General features: G+C 33.5%; 2 long non-coding RNA genes across 3 annotated transcripts; one reads left to right on the plus strand and one right to left on the minus strand.

Annotated features, from left to right (window-relative positions):
• Positions 1-403: 403 nt before the first annotated feature.
• Positions 404-7,638, minus strand: LOC116402571. 2 transcript variants are annotated; one of them, XR_004215015.1, is made up of 3 exons: positions 6,931-7,638; positions 2,328-2,477; positions 404-580 (listed from the first exon to the last, which is right to left on the minus strand). It is a non-coding gene; the product is annotated as an uncharacterized LOC116402571 (long non-coding RNA). The 2 variants fall into 2 exon arrangements; XR_004215014.1 differs by lacking the exon at positions 404-580 and having other exon boundaries at positions 2,082-2,477.
• A 121-nt stretch (positions 7,639-7,759) lies between these two features.
• LOC116402821 lies at positions 7,760-8,651 on the plus strand. The gene is made up of 2 exons (XR_004215468.1): positions 7,760-8,430; positions 8,536-8,651. It is a non-coding gene; the product is annotated as an uncharacterized LOC116402821 (long non-coding RNA).
• The last annotated feature ends 2,965 nt before the right edge of the window (positions 8,652-11,616 follow it).

Raw genomic sequence — 11,616 nt, forward strand, 5'->3', positions numbered from 1 at the left:
TAAAGGCCTTTAATGTCGTTTTTACTTTGATATCGATTTAAAAACGACATCAAAGACATCATTAATGTCGGTTTAAAAGCGACATTAATGACCATTGATGTCAGTTTTAAACTGACAATTTTTATGGTGTTATTGTTGACCTTTAGTGTCGGTTTGCCTTTTATGTCGTTTTTAAACTGACATTAAAATCTTGTTTTTGGATCTATTTTTACAAAATTTATTTTTATTTAATTGTTGCATTGTTGTCTATTTTTTATAAACTGACATTAGATACGTGTAAATAAATATTTTTTTGCTCACTCCAACAAATCAATAAAATTAATATTATTTTAGAAACTAGAATATTTTTCTTTTACATTTGTATACAGAAAATGAAATCTTAATATTGCGTTTGTATATACATTCTACAATAATACATGAAACTAGATCCTAATACAAGACTTAAATAAGAAATCTTAAACGCCTTCACAATCTTCAACTTTCAACGATCGCTTCCATCTACACAATCGCTTAGCTTAGCTTGGCTGGCTATCTAAGACCAAAATATACTTTACAACCTGAGGAAGATTAAATCTAGAATCTGCAAAATTAGTACATATTATTTAAAATCAAACTAAACAGACTGCAATCTAAATGTGGAAAATTAAAAATTACTACAAAGTTTTCGTAAAGTAAATAATGTAGCAACAACAAAGAAGACGATTGAAATGACAACCCAAAAGTACTGCAGAAATAAAGAAGAAAATTAGCTTTTATCAAACAACTCGTTAACCTGATTTGGTTCTTCAAAGATCAACAACAAAAAGAGGAATACAACTAAAGAATAATTATACTATCCTCGACTCTGACTTCAAAGCAAATTTTAAATGTTCAATTTAGCAATGTTAGTCTACAGGCTTCTTACTCTTAATTGTATAAATTTACCCATCAATAACAACATTGTTTTTATAGAGAAAGTTGAATAATGGAGATGATAAATAATCTTACAAACTCCTATTGGATCGTTTTTCCTTTCAAATGAAAATAGTTAATGAATTTCATATATCGAAGGTGAAAATCCCAAATAGTAAAAGAACATGGAATATAAGGAAGTCCATACTCCACTAGCTAGGTATTGATCAAAGATAAATATATGGAAAAATAGATGCAACCTACAAATATATCAAAACAGACTAATACTCAAACTAAACTAAAGAAAACAAAAACATTACTACTAAAATTAACTAAAAGATAAAATAAAACACAATTGAAAACAATTAATTACCAAGACTAATCTCAATCGAAAACCAAAACGCATCACATTCTAAAGATATTTTGCTTCACATAACACTCCAAATAGCTATACCAAAAAAAAAAAAAAAACATAAATATCTACAAAATAAATTTGATCCTAGCATAAAAAGCATCATATGCATCAATTTACAAGTAATAGGATGTGCGAGTTAGAAATTAATATATGATGAGCATTGACAGATAGCATGTGAAATGAAGTGCTACATCTTTATTAAAAGGAACAAGATTTCAATAATTAATATATGATGAGCATTGACAGATAGCATGTGAAATGAAGTGCTACATCTTTATTAAAAGGAACAAGATTTCAATAAAATCGAATCTTTAATGCATCACCATTCTCATAAAATGCTAAACAAATCTTCATAATCGCTTAGCTTGGCTGGCTATGTAAGACCAAAATATATACTTTACAACATGAGGAAGATTAAATCCATAATCTACAAAATTATGTTGACAGAGGCCAACATTTGCTCCATCCACAATAGCATCACAATGATTATGTACTTCTATGAGTGCAACACGCCCGTGGCCATATTTTATAACGTTATATATGCAAAAGAAATATATGTATATATATAACGAAAATTTTATGAACCTACGCATGCACACATTTAATAATAATTACTTACTCTGCATTTTTCATTTTGGCAAATCCACCAACAAGAATGGTGTAAGTTACCAAGCTCATTTCTATGCCTCCTTCTCTTCTTTCATTTTTCTAACAAAAGATGGTATGAATAATGTTGCACATCATTAAAGCTTACTATTATCGCAAAACGACACACTTGAAAAATATTTAGATTGAATTAATATAGTAAATATACTTTTGCAACGACATATCTACCATCAAAATATATATTTCAAGCATAAAATACTTAATTGGCCTTCTATACAAATCAATCAAACTTTAACCATATTCAAAACTAGAATGGTGACCTTTATGTCAATAAATGAAGCAAAAATATTAAGCTAACGTTGAGATCAAATTAACATATGACGAAAGAAAGGGAGAAAATAGGAGTAGTTATTACTTTGTGTAGACATGAGACCATGGTTCTATTTCCCTAGCTCGCATATTTTCAAAGATTTCACGTGCACCGTTCATATCACCTCTCCTTGTGTAGTAATTCACCATCAAACCATACTCTTTCCTAGAAGGATTAATGATAATAGATTTCATCCTAAAAAAAAAAAAAAGATCAAACCAATTAATATGAAAATGCTCAAATTTAGACTTTTCACTTTTTATGTATAAAATTCAGCAAAAGGTGAATGTGAGATGTCTCAAAGCTTGCTTACATTCATGCTCATGAACAGATCATTGTTGGTGCAAGTTTGAATGAATGAACTCGAACACGCACGATCAAAGCAATACAATTGAGATTCTTACCTTGTCTGTATGATGTTGCACAGTTATATTACATTGTCCAGTAGATACGTCCCAAATTTTGATTTGCTTATCAAGAATTTGAAATAAAATAACTCCAAGATGCAAGTGGGTCAACAATTTTAAGTGAAATGATTAAAATGGGAAATTGAATGAGCCTTAACAAGAAAACTAGCAGCTTACAATTCTACACAATAACAAAGACTATATTCAAACTTCTTAAAGAAACCACAGTGCTTCTAAGTCCACAAAGGAAGATGTAGTTATCAATTTACTAAAAATACAATATCTGGTCTTGTATTATTAACAAGATACATAAGTGTAACAATTGCACTAAGATATGGTACTTATAGGTCAAGAAGTTCTTCATTATCAACTCGGGGTTGAAATATATATTGCTTTACATCTAGTAAACGAACTTGCATTGGAATGTTCAATGGATGTGCTTTATCCATATAAAGTCTTTTAAAAAAATTTCCAATATAAGTTGATTGATAAACAAATATCTCATCTGCCAAATGCTCAAATTGCAAACTGAGGCAAAAATTTGTATTTCCGAGGTCTTTCATCTTGAATTCTTTCTTAAGATATTTTATTGTCTTTGAAAGCTCTTCAAGAGTTCAGACTATATTTAAATCATCAACATATAGAGTTATAATAGCAAATCTTGGCTATGATTTATTTATAAAAATGCATGGACATATTTGAATATTTTGATATCCTTCTTTCAACAAATATTCACTCAGATGATTATATACCACATTAGTATTGATTGTTTTAATCCATATAATGATCTCTGTAACTTTATTGAATATAGTTCTCGAAAACTTGATTTATATATTTCAAGTATCTTAAATCCTTCTAGAACTTTTATTTAAATATCATTATCAAGAGATCCATATAAATATGTTATGACTACATCCATAAGATGCATGTCCAAATTTTTATACACAACCAAGCCAATAAAAAATCTTAATGTGATTTCATCCACCATCAGAGAATATGTCTCCTCATGGTCAATACCAGGTCTTTGTGAAAAACCTTGTGCAACTAATCTTCCTTCATCTCTTGTAATCTCATTATCTTCATTTCTTTTTCTCACAAATATCCATTTATATTCCACAGGTTTGACACCTTTTGCTGTTTGGACTACTGATTCAAAAACTTGACATTTTGAAAGTGAATTTAATTTTGCCTCAATTGATTCTTTCCACAAAGACCAATCTTTTCTCTGTCGACATTCTTCAACGAATTTTGGTTATGGATCTTCATTTTTTAATATAGTATCAAGTGCAAACTATTATCAACAACTGCATTAATTATATTCCATCTCTTTCCTGTCTTAGTTGTTTTATCTTCTTCGATATTTTGTGTCATAGGATTTCTTCTGGAACATCCATATCCTTAATCGAGTTATTGACTCAATTTCTATTTCAAGGATTTTTATCTTTAATGACAAGTTGTTATGTTGGGATATCAATTTTTTATGAGACATTTGCAACTCTGATATGTGTTTTAGTTACTTTCTTTGCATCTACAAATGCATCTAGTAACTGATTTGCTATATATATTTTGCAAATGAATTATTTTATGAACTTCAAGTTCACATTGATCTGTACGAGGATCCAAATGAGACAATAATGATACATTTCATGTAATTTCTTTTTCCAATTTTTTTAATTTCTCCTTATAACGTTGAAAAATTTGTCTAATTAAAATGATAATCAATAAATCATGTAGACCCGTAAGAGGTTCAAGATTTCAAGATATTTAATAATTTATGGAGAATCGAATCCAACATATATTTCTAGCCTTCTTTGAGGATCCATCTTAGTACGTTGTAATAGAGCAATTGGAACATATATGACACATCCAAAAATTCTCAAATCCCTAGAAGAAATTTTGCCTTTAATGTCAGTTGTCAACTGACGTCTTTGCAAGCATTATAAAAGGCCTTTAATGTCGATTTGACTTTAATGTTGGTTTAGAAACGACATTAAAGGCCTCTTTAATGTCGGTTTAAAACCGACATCAAAGGCCTTTAATGTCAATTTAAAATCAATATCTTTGATGGTTTTATTGAAGGTCTTGAATGTCCTTGGCCTTTGATTTTGATTTTAAACCGACATTAAAGAGGCCTTTGATGTCATTTCTAAACTGACATTAAAGACACCTTTAATGTCATTTTTAAAACGACATCAAAACCTTGTTTCTGGCCCATTTTTAAATTTATTTTTATTATATTGTTGCATTATTGTCCATTTTTTATGACATCAAAACCGATATTATTTGTCTCGAATTATGAGAGGAAATGTTCATCATCGTATATTGTGAAAAATGTAAAAAAAATTGTTGGCACGCTTGCTAGCTATAGAATGCTAGAGCTACTACTCCATGGCAAACCTTATACACATCAAATACACTTTTCCACACTTCTTCCATATAGAATTAAACAAATACATATAATCCAACACCTATATATATTCACATATCAAATAAATGCATGTTGTCCTCTATGACAAACCAATAGGATTCCTATTTCACCCGCAATGAATAAGATCCAACATATAATATACCAACACACTTTTTCACACTTCCATAAAGTACTACAACAAATACACATCATCCAACACACACACACACACATATATCTATATATATTCACATATCAAATAAACACACTATATCCGATGACTATAAGTGAAAACTCAAAATCTAAAAATAATAACATCACGAAAGGGGCGTACATTTGCATAAGAGAGTTCTTTCCTAAACAAGGAACAATCATTTCTACATTTATGTATCTTCTCGTACTTCATTCCAAGAGTACACAAAATCTTTTTGCTTCATAAGTAGAAGTAGGGATTTCATTAGGAGTAGGTAAGATGTCACCAATTAATTTTAACAACTCCGTGATACTCTTTTCACTCCATCCAAATTTAACTTTCAAATTATATAATTTTATCAATGTAGATATTTTGGTAAAAATTTTACAATTAGGATATAATGGTTTCTTGGCATCATCTAGTAGTTTCTCAAAATTTTCTAACTTGGTCATTAAAATAATTGTGTGCACCCTCAAACATCCCAATTATGTCACCAACATCAAACATCCCAATTATGTCATCAACATCATCCACGTTAATTTCTTCTCTTGCACTACTAAAGACACTTTCATTGTTTCTCTTCATTGGTAGTGATTCACCATGAAAAATTCATACTTGATAACTCTTATCGATGCCGTTAAAAAATAATAAGTGATCTCTAATTGTATTCACATGTAAAGTCTTTGCATTTACGCACTTTAAACGAGAACAAGTCATGATGTTCGATGTCTTCGAATGTTTCAACCCATTTTTAATAAACATCTCAACCCCAACAACATAATCAGTTAACATTCTATTATTTTTCATCCATGGCTTATCCATATTATATAAGGATGCAATTTAATCTACAAAAAAATGTCAAAAAAACAATAAGGAATATTTAAGTAATCTTACACTTGTGAACTCAACTATAATCAACAATAATACCTAAAAAGTTGAAGACTAAATATAATTAATGTAAATTTCTATATACACCCAACAACCAAACAATTAGAATAAAGCAAGACTATCAAATAAGCACATATGAAAAAGAAATTAAATTCTTATCCACATTCCAAAAACGTACTAACAAGTTCTATATAAACCCAAACAACCAAAAAGTTCTATATACACTCAAACAACTACAAAACTCGTAATCGTATCACTCAATCAACTAACAAGCAAATCTCAAATTAAAACCATCGACGAAGACCAAACACAAACTTCTAACCATCATTATGACATTATAATTCCAAATGAATGGAAGTAATTAGTTTGATTTTCTTTTACTAACAATTTGAGGTGTGTTAAAAAGCCCTCCGACACGCTTAAATACTGACAACATATACCAAGTACCAAATATATCTACAAAAGACCGATGAGCAACTTAAAAAAAAAGAAGAGAAACTTCAATTAAATACAAAAAGTGCATGTGCACTCGTGTGCATGAGTATATTATCATCGCACAATCAATTAAAATATACATGCATGCATGCTCCAAGATTTTGTAATATTGAAGCACAAACCAATTCAATAATTACAAATCGAAAGCATCCATTCATTCTTTGGATACACAAGCGTAAAAAAAACTTTTCAAAATCTTAAAGATAATACAAATAAATAAAAATACGGATTTAATTTTCAAGGAGTATGAATCATTACCTCTCCTTACCCTTCTTTAAGAATCACTTAAGCAACTTCTTCCTAGCAATTGGAAGATATGTTAGAAAACAATACAAATTAGCATAGAACATCACAGTAAACAAAAGCGTTCAGAGTAACGTACACAAAAGTATAAGAGTTTATCTTTTTTAAAGCTACAAACTAATGGGTTCACCAGATATCTCATCAAATAGGTTCACCGGTGACTGCTGAAACGTGTGGGTTGTGACTGCTGAATCAGAATCAGTCCGATTTTAGGTGGGTATCTAACCGAATGGGTTCAGAGTTGGAGATTTGTGGGTGGTGAATGCTGAATCTGGCTATCTCACAAACACGATTCACTGGAGAGAAAAATATTTTGATGGTGGTCGTGAGAGCTGGGCACAAACGTAGATGAAGGTGGATGAAGGAAATGATTGATTTCAATATAACACCCCAAAACTAGTAAGTTAACTTTAATGTGTGTTATATTGAAATTTTTTAGGTGTTATGTGTGAAATTATTTGATTTGTGGAAGTTAAGTACGTTGGAGTGATATGTGGTTAATTCTGAAATTTGAAATCCTATTGTTAAAGTGGTGATTTTTGGATTGATTGGTTGGTAAATTAAATTTGTAAAGTTTGAAGTATTATGAGTAATTATTGTTTATCAGTATAAGCAAAGTTATAGAGGAATAAGAATAATTATATTATGGGATAATATAATTATTCATAATATAATTATTATGGAAAAGAGAGAAGTTATTGATGATATATTGAGTCGGTAATGAAGAAAGAGAAAAATTATTTGAAATAGAAAAAAATGAGTTCGTTGGGGAAATTAAATAATGATAATAAAGATAATGACAATAGTAATGATAATAATACTGTATTATTATTATTATTGTATATATTAAATAAGCCTCTTTCATTTTTCATGTCCATCTTCTCCACCCCTCTTTCTTCTTCACCATTCAACCCTAGAGCAGTCGCCGCCCCACTTCAGCCATCGTCGCGCACAACACTCCAGTGAGAGAGTCCTCGTCACGGTCGCATAGTCGAAGCATCACGGTCACGAAGCACAACCGTTCGTTTCTCTCCAGCCGTGTCGACTCGTGTTGCATCGGACAGTCGAACGACCCCTATCTTCCGCCGTGCGCTCCTCCTTCGCGTCGTCGATCGTAACCCTCTCTTTTGTCGAAACCATCATCGGTCGTAGCCTCCACTTGCACAGCACCGCCGGACATCATCGCGCTTGACAGTCAAGGATGCAAGCCATGACAATTTTCTTTTCGCGAGCCACACGTCCAAGCCGCGTCAGTTCAAGCCGTGTCCCTTCACCGAGCCGCGTGAGTCATCTCTGTTGATCCAAGCCGTTCCATGTAAGCCGTACGCGAGCCATACACAACTGAGTCGATCCTGTGTGAGCCGTATGCGAGCCGTGAGTCTCAAGACCCGAGCCGAAGCCTTGCTAGCCGAGCCACCTTCAGTTTTAGCCGTCTGCAACATATTTAAGCCCTTGGTGAGTTTTTGCTTAGTTCTTGTTGGGTTTGGTACGCCCAAATAATTATTGTTTTGGGTCTTAAATAAGTTAGCACTGGAATGAGTTGTATTATGTTTTTTGAAGGTTAAGGTGTGGTTGAGGAATTGAATTGTGCAAATTTCAATTTAAGGTTGTATTGAGATCAACTTTAAATCTTTGGGGTAAGTTTGATTGAATTGGTTGCCTAATTAAACAGTAAAGTGATAGATTGACAAAATTATTAAGTTTAATTTTGTTCATGTTTAGGACTGAGTTTATTGTGAGGATTTGACTCTCAATCAGAGGAGTACTATTTCTTTTGTGAATCTCCAGGTAAGAGATTTTTCGTACTAAACCCTACTTGGAAGTTGCATGTATGTTATGTATTGTTTAGTAGTGTAAGTAAGAGATGTATAATATGTCTATTTGAGATGGCCGTATAAATAGTTACTTAGTAAACCATATTATGATTTAGATATAATATTCTTTGTTGAGGCATGCTATGATCAAATATGTGACTTTTGAGTTATGTGTAACTGAGCTAAGATGTTGATGCTATGATAAGCATGTATAGGCTATAGTGTTCTGTTAGTTTTGCCTGTTAGAGTCATACCTATGTGGCTGGTTTGAGATGTGATTCGATGGGATCACTTACAACCCGACTCTCCTATAGGGTTATTCCTTCGGGTTCACCAAGAGCCCAAATGTGTCCCTACGGGACCATTGGATAGTATGCATTCGGAGCGCAATAGTATGCAGTACCATGTTACATGACTCTAGGTTAACAGACACATACTGAGACCAATATGGTCTCTTACTAAGTATAAATTTATACTCACTCTTTTAAATGTTTAGTTTTCAGGTAAGGGTAGAGGCAAGGCAAACTGGCGAATGATAAGAAGTGACCGTGGATCGCCATAGGGAACCGTTCAGTTTTCTTTCACATTTATATTTCAGTAGTTATATTTTCATAGATTTATTTCAGAACTCCAGTTCAATTACTTTAAGTATATTTCCTCTATTTTTGGGCCGAAAGTAGTATTTAGATTAGTTATTTTAACTATTTATTTATTTTTATTATTTAAAGTTTTTCCTCAAATTTTAATTTATTTCTTGTATATTAAAAAAAAAATCTATATTTACTTAAATAGTAATGACCTAAACCTTCTAGAAAAGTTGGGGCGTTACAGTTGGTATCAGAGTCAAAGTTTTAGATTTTGTAGACTGACTTACGATGTAAGTCTTTGATTTTATCCCTATGGTTAATACGGTCTTTCGTCACTCGCCAGGTACATTTTTATGATATAATTTAAGATTGTGCATATGACCTTGCATGAATTAAACTAGATAAGTAAGCATGTTATGAATGAACTCGTAGTAAAAGACTTTTAATGGTGGAAATTAGGAAAAAAATGCTGCCATGTAGAAGTGTTCATAGAGGTGGTATTGGAGGTAGAGGAGCTGGACGTAACCATCCTGCGGGACAACCTGAAGCACAACCTGGAGGACAGCCCGGGGAACAACCAACTGTACAAGCTGTCAACCCTACTGCACCTGTTACTCAAGCAGACCTTGTTGCTATGGAGCAAAGGTACAGAGACTTATTGTTTGAAGTGATGGCACAACGACAGCCTGCCTCACAGACCTAGACAGCTCTTGTTCAGGCATCGGCTGTAGGTGATCAGATTCCAGCTACAGGAGTTCAGGCCCCAATTGTAGCCCAACACTTACCAGGCATGCTTTTAGCCGAAGCCAAGCACTTGAGGGACTTGAGGAAGTATAACCCTTAAACTTTTGATGGATCTTTAGCAGATCCCACCAAAGCACAAATGTGGTTGAGTTTGGTGGAGACCATCTTTCGTTATATGAAGTGCCCTAATGACCAGAAGATTCAGTACGCTGTGTACTTACTGATTGATAGAAGCAGAGGTTGGTGGGAGTCCACAGAGAGGATGTTGAGTGGAGATATAAGTAAGATCACCTGGGAGCCGCTCAAGGAGAACTTTTATGCCAAATTCTTCTCTGCCACAGTGAGAGAGGCCAAGTGCCAGAGTTCCTAAAACTAGAGCAAGGTAACATGACCATGGAAGAGTATGATCAGAAGTTCAATGTGTTATCCCAGTTTGCACCCGATTTAGTGAGAACCGAGGTTGAGAGAGCTAACAAGTTCGTCAAAGGTCTCAAGTCAGAGATCTAGGGTTTCGTTCGCGTCCTTAGACCAACCACCCAAGCTGATGCGCTGCGCATGGCAGTAGACCTGAGTTTGTATGAGAGGACGATGTTGGCCAAGGCTGTAGAGAAGGGGCCAACTTCGGGACATAAACGGAAGACTGAGCAGCAGCCTATAGTAGCACCACAAAGGAATTTGAGATCAATGGTTTGTTCCAACGGCACTGACAACAAGCTACTCAGACAGGCCAAACCTTGAAGGTACTATTCATGACTCTTAATTATGGAAGACCTCACTCGGGTCGTTACCTAGCAGGAAGTGGAGTATGTTACAAATGCAGACAACTTAGGCATCTAGCTGATAAGTGCCCTCAGAAGTCATTCGGAGTTGTTGCGAACCAGACTTCCCCACCCCCATCAAGGGAGAGTTTTTGTCACTAATAGGCAGGAGGCCGAGAGAGTTGGCACAATGGTGACAGGTACACTCCCAATCTTGGAACACCTGGCTTTAGTATTATTTGACTCGGGGTCCTCTCATTCTTTTATATCCTCTGTGTTTGTATAGCATATGAATTTAGAAGTAGAACCCCTGAGTTACCTGTTGTCTGTTTCTACTCCATCTGGAGAAATTATGTTGTCGAGAGAAAAGATAAAAGCATGTTAGATAAAAGTAGCAGAGCATGTTTTAGATGTAACTTTATTAGTATTGGACATGCAAGATTTTGATGTAATATTAGGCATGGATTGGCTATCCGCTAACCATGCAAACATAGATTGTTCCGCAAGGAGGTAGCACTAGTACAAAAGTGTCTACGACGACAGTTATTTACTGTCGCGAACGGATTTCGCGACAGTTATTTTCAGTCATAGAAGCGGGAGTCATGAAAGGCCTTCGACGACAGTTTTTGAAAACTGTCGCAATAGGTTATTTTATGACATGAAATAAATGTCGTTAATCAACATTCAACGACATTCAATAACTGTCATAATTTATTTTATGACATTCAATAACTATCA

This window comes from Cucumis sativus, chromosome 1, assembly GCF_000004075.3.
Source record: "Cucumis sativus cultivar 9930 chromosome 1, Cucumber_9930_V3, whole genome shotgun sequence".
NCBI classification, from domain to species: domain Eukaryota; kingdom Viridiplantae; phylum Streptophyta; class Magnoliopsida; order Cucurbitales; family Cucurbitaceae; genus Cucumis; species Cucumis sativus.